A 6,011-nucleotide genomic window follows, 5' to 3' on the forward strand; every position below is an offset into this window, starting at 1 on the left:
TAACACGTTCTCAGGTGACGCAGATGCTGCTGACCCATGCACTGCACTTTGAGAACCGATCCTTGACCACACTTAGAGTAAATGCTAGAAAAGAACCATGTTAGGTATGCCGATATATGCCGTGGTGAGGATGAACCTTGAAACGAGCTAAGTGAAAATAAGTCAGGAAAGATCATATATGGTATGATTCCATTACATGAAATACCAGAACTGGTGAAGCCAAGAGAAAAAAAGCAGACTGGTGCTTTGCCGGGGGGGAAGGAGGGAATGAAAGTTACTATTTAATGGATAAGGGGGTTTAGTTTGGGGTGATAAAAATGTTACAGAACTAGATCCATGTGATGATTGTATAACATTGTGAATGTACTATTTTCTACTGAATCACTTTAAAATGGCTAATTTTGTTAGGTGAATTTCAACAGGTTTTTTCTTTCTAAGGTAAGATCATGGCATGTAAATGCAAAATATGCATATCAAAGATTCTATTCAACTTACAATTAATAAGGGAACCAATCATGTTAAAACCAGTTCAAAGGGATATTTATATAAGAATAAAACTGCCAGACACTTCCCCGGTGGTCCAGTGGTTAAGGCTCTGTGCTTCCACAGAAGAAGGTACGGGTTCAATACTTGGTCAGGGAACTAAGATCCCACATGTTGCGTGGCATGGCCAAAAAAAAGTTCTAGCAGAAGAAATTTTATTTAGTTCAGAAGCTTAGATCTACATCAAGACATCAATAGCAGCAGTGAGAAATTTTAGAAGGATAAAAAAATATTCTTAAAGATAATTGTTTATTAAAAGCAATAATGACAACATACTGGGTGATCATAGCATATGTATAAGTGAAATAAATGACAGCAATGCCACAAAGGATGGGAATACTCTGATGTAAGTTACCTGTGCTATGTGTGCAGCAGGATCTTTTTATTTAAATGTGCTGCTGCTGCTGCTAAGTCACTTAAGTCATGTCCGACTCTGTGAGACCCCATAGACGGCAGCCCACCAGACTCCCCCGTCCCTGGGATTCTCCAGGCAAGAACACTGGAGTGGGCTGCCATTTCCTCCCCCTAGTGCATGAAAGTGAAAAGCGAAAGTGATGTCACTCAGTCATGTCCGACTCTTAGCGACCCCATGGACTGCAGCCTACCAGGCTCCTCTGCCCATGGGATTTTCCAGGCAAGAGTACTGGAGTAGGGTGCCATCACCTTCTTTAAATGTGCACTTAATTTAAAAATGTATACTCCAAGCTTTAAGGTAACCACTAAACTGTTTAAAAGACATAGTTAATGTACTACAAGAGAGAAAATGGAATCGTAAAATGCTCAATTAAAACCAGAGATGGCAGAAGAAGGAAGATAGAAAAAAAATACAAAGCATAGAAAACAGTAACAAACGTGTTAAAAGTACAGAGATGGAGAAAGACATGCCATGCTAACACTAACCAAAGGCAAGCCGACTTACCTTTAATTTCAGACAAAGCAGACTTCAGGGAAGATACTAAGGGATAAGAAAGAAAGAAAGTGAAAGTGAAGTTGCTCAGTCGTGTCCAACTCTTTGTGACCCTGTGGACTAGCCTATCAAGCTACTCTGTCCATGGGATTTTCCAGGCAAGGGATAAGAAGGGGCATTAAATGATAAATGGGCTAATTCTCCAAGAAAAGTCTAAATCTCTATGCACCTAACAAAACTGTCAGTATGGGAAACTTAAAATATTACCCAATGTTTCACTTGATCCCAGGAGTACAACATTCCTAGATTCTAATTGTAAGCAGAAGAGTGGGTGGCATGGTTAAGAGACATATGACCAAAATGTTAAGAGAGGATCATGAAAGAATAGAGTAGTCCACGAAACAGTATCATTAAGATGACTAATGTGTGAAGCTGCTGATGTCTGATCAGGATTGAACTGTTACCAAATGCTTTTCCACATCTCACATTAAAGGGTTTCTCTCCAGTATGAAGTCTGATGTTGAGTAAGATGAGTGCTCTGGCTAAACGCTTTACCACATTTGCTGTGTTCATAAGGTTTCTCTCCAGTATGAATTCAGTGATGTTCAGTAAGGGATGCGTTTTCAGGGAAGTCCTTCCCACATTCACTGCATGTATAGGGTTTTTCTCCCGTGTGAATCCTTTGGTGTTGTGTAAACACTGAGTGGGCACTGAATGCTTTTCCACATTCATTACATTTATAAAGCTTTCCCCCAGTATGAATTCTCTGGTGTTGGGTAAGGTGTGTACTTCATCTGAATGCCTTCCCACAATCACTACACTTACAGGGTTTCACTCCCATGTGAATTCTCTGATGTTGTGTAAGAGATGAGATATCAGTGCAGGACTTCCCCCAATCAATGCATTCATAGCGTTTCTCCCACTGTGAATTCTTTGATGTTGAATAAAGGATGAGTAGTCACTGAAGGCTTTCCTATATTCATTACATATATAAGGTTTCTCTCCTGTGTGAATTCTCTAATGCTGAACACATGAATTTACAGTGAATGCTTGCCTACAAATTTACAGGGTTTTTCTCCAGTATGAGTTCTCTGATATTCAGTAAGACACGAATTCTGGATAAATGCTTTCCCACAGTTATCACACTTAAGAGGTTTCTCACCAATATGAATTCTTGATTAAAAAAAAAGTTTGAACGGTCACTGAAATTTTTTTCCAAAGCCACTACAATTATGCTTTCTTTTTAGAAGTTCTTTGACTTTTAACTGGAGATAAATTCCATTTGACATTTTTCCCAATTGGATCAAGTATATGTAGTTTCTCTTCTGAACAAATAATATGCTTTGGGATAAGTTTAGATCTTAGATCAAAACTTCTCTCAAATTCATTAAAAGTATGCCCATTTTCCTCACAAGATAGTTTTCACAGGCAACTATTATTTGCTGAAAACCACTGGTTTGGGCAAGAGATTTTTTTGTTGTTGAAGTTTTGCCTATAGAGTTCTCTTTTTGCTTTTCTATCTTGGCCTCAAATTCAGAGATTCCTTCAAATATTCTTTGGACACAACTCCTCTGAGCCTTTCAATGATGACAGAAATGTTGCTGCTCACTCAAAAGTATAATCTACTGATCTCTTTGGTATCTGCTCTGGTCTTCAAATCTGAGGGGAATAAAAAATTTATAAAAACATTTTCTGTGCTGGGGAACTGCACTCAGGATTTTTTTTTTTTAAATAACCTTACTAAAATTAGAATGCATGTTTACAGTCTTGAAATCTTGGAAAATAATAAGCCAGTGGAATAGAGATAGAGACAGAAGTGGTAGGAAAGAAGCTGGCCCAATAGGCAAAGACTCTGAAAGCTGAAAAAAATGTTTTAAAGATGTAGAAGTTTAACCTCATTTAAAGATAAGTTTAGAACTAGAGAGGCTATGTGATTAACCTAAAGATACAGAAGTTATTAATGAGATGGTCAGATATAGAACTCAGGCTTTGTCCTCTATACTACCACAATATCTGGAGACTGAACAGAGCTTAAAGGAGAGAATGGACAGGTACCTCTTCAAAAAACAAATAATGAAGGGGATGCGTGACAGTATTAGAAAATGCACAAGAATGAATGCTGTCAGAGTGACAGCACCTGGAGAGAAGCCATTAAGGAATGTAAAAACAGCACCTGAAAAAGCAGTGTACAAAGGAATAATTACTGAGGCAGGTCTAAATCTGAATAGAACAGCAGAATTTAAGGCATTAAGGAGAGCTCCTTGGACAACATTTTTGAGACTGCATTCCTAAACATTCACCCCTAAATTGCACATAAAGATTTATCCCTCTCTGAATAAGTGCCTCTAGAGACATCAACATCTCACTAGTTATCCGCAATTGTTTCCTGGGCTGAGACTAATTTCAGAAACTGAGAATTCTGCTAATTGAAAAAGAAAATATGCAACAAAATAAAAACTGTCATTACTTAAATATCTGAAATATTTCAAGCATTATTAGTTTTTAAAAGGATATAATCTGAATCTCCCAAAAGTCTGTGTTGAAGGTCAAAGACTGACCTCCGGTCAACAGGAAAGACAAGATACCATACTAGAGAAGATACAGAGCCTGAGGACGTGTTATCAAATTGGTTGAAAATGGAAGGGCAGTATGACAAGGTGATCTAAGATCACCGTTAACATTTGGGTGGAATCATTAACTGGAGACACAGCATTTTCACCGATCATAAACATAAGAGATGTTCTGGTACCAAGAGAGGTAAGGCACTAGAGAATTGTTCCTTTCTCTTTTTTTTAAATAAATACAAACCTCTGAGAAACCCAAATGAATAGCCACTTAAATTGTGGAAGCTACTTTGCTTCCTTAATTAAAGATCTGCATACTCAATTTTCAGCAAGTGTTAAGGAATCTTAGAAAGCTGTAGATTATAGTGTACGGATAAATGCAAGTCCTTCACAAGGCCTCCAAAAAAACAACTGCTTCAAGTCAAATTTGGGGTTTCCAAGCAAACATTTTGGCAAAGGCTCACCGTCTAGGGGTTGCAGGTTGCAGTCCTGAGCCTAAAATCTGGCCCACTGCACCAAGGCTGCTGTCACAACCAGGAAACTCTGGGTCCGTTCAGATCTCCTTTTAAGCACTTGACATTCCTTTCCCTTTCCACCTCTGCTCTTCCTGAGCCGAGAGGGTGCCCTGGAGCTCCGTGGCTTCTGAGAGAACTGGGGTCCAGCTCCCCGCCAAGCCCCAACGCCGAATGGCCGCTGCTCCCGGTCGGAGTGGAGGCGGGACAGCACGGCCTTGGGCCACACCAACCTTATGTGAAACCAAGCTCCAGGTAGCCTTCCTGCGCCTGTGGCTACTCGCGCGACGCTCCCAGACCGCTTAGCCTTGAGGGCACAAGAGCCCCAGACAACTGAACTGCAACTCCCAGAATGCACCGGGCCAAGCTGCTTCCGTTTCCGTTCTCAGGGACTTCCCTTTCCCAGAAGTCCCTGAGAAATCTCCGCTTCTGCCTACCTCTCCCCCTGAGCTGAGCAGAGGGGGCGGTGTCGGAGGCGTCTCAGCCAACCAGGGCCGCAAGCCAGAATCTCCATGGTAACCGCCGAAGCCCCCTCACTTCGGCGATGCTCCCAGCGGAGGCAGAAGCTTCCGTCCGAGGTATGGGGTTCTGGCCGGCGCTCCGCTTCTGGGGATTGGCGTGCGCTTGACAGCGGCCTCTCAGCGCTCAATAGAACAGGCCCTGGAAAGAAAAGACAATGTAAAAACTTTACAGACGTTAGAGGACGCTGTGGTTCTTTGGATACTGTTTCTAACAAATTGTAAAAAGATATTTTTGAGAATCTAGGACAATGGAAGGAGGAGCTGGGTATTAGATAACATTAATGAGTGAACGTCACTTTTGGCATTTCTCAGCAGATACTTCAAAAGCCATCCAAAGGTTGACTGAGTTTGTTTTTAATCTGCCAAGAGCTCAGGCAGCCTGGAATGCTGAGTGAAGAATATGTGGCGCGGAAGAGATCCACGAAGTACTTCAGCCCCTGAAAACAATCAAGTCCTCGTTTCAGGGCCTTTGGAGCAGTAGCAGTGGAGAGTCCTGTCCTGCTGTTTATTTTCTCATTTTCTCTCTCTGGCCAAGCTTGCACAGAGCATGATAGAACCCTATTGTAACTGCGAATGTTTGTTTTCTGATTACAAATGTGATAGCATGTTCATTACGCAAAATTTGAAAAATGCAGAAAAAGTATATATAGAAAAAATATACCAGGAAGAAATACTATTTTGGGCTGCAGGGATTACGGGCTTAAAAATATTTTTTATCTTCAGTTCAGTTCAGTCACTCAGTCGTGTCCAACTCTTTGCAGCCCCATGAATCGCAGCTCACCAGACCTCCCTGTCCATCACCAACTCCCGGAGTTTACCCAAACTCAAGTCCATCGAGTCGGTGATGCCATCCAGCTATCTCATCCTCTGTCGTCCCCTTCTCCTCCTGCCCCCAATCCCTCCCAGCATCAGGGTCTTTTCCAGTGAATCAACTCTTCGCATGAGGGGGCCAAAGTATTGGAGT

At 41.4% G+C, this 6,011-nt stretch overlaps 1 long non-coding RNA gene across 1 annotated transcript; it reads right to left on the bottom strand.

Moving 5' to 3' along the window:
- Positions 1-773: 773 nt before the first annotated feature.
- On the bottom strand, positions 774-4,866 carry LOC132657437 (uncharacterized). The gene is made up of 2 exons (XR_009595617.1): positions 4,479-4,866; positions 774-1,498 (listed from the first exon to the last, which is right to left on the bottom strand). It is a non-coding gene; the product is annotated as an uncharacterized LOC132657437 (long non-coding RNA).
- Between the last annotated feature and the right edge of the window lie 1,145 nt (positions 4,867-6,011).

Source organism: Ovis aries, chromosome 11 (assembly GCF_016772045.2).
Source record: "Ovis aries strain OAR_USU_Benz2616 breed Rambouillet chromosome 11, ARS-UI_Ramb_v3.0, whole genome shotgun sequence".
Taxonomy (NCBI): Eukaryota; Metazoa; Chordata; class Mammalia; order Artiodactyla; family Bovidae; genus Ovis; species Ovis aries.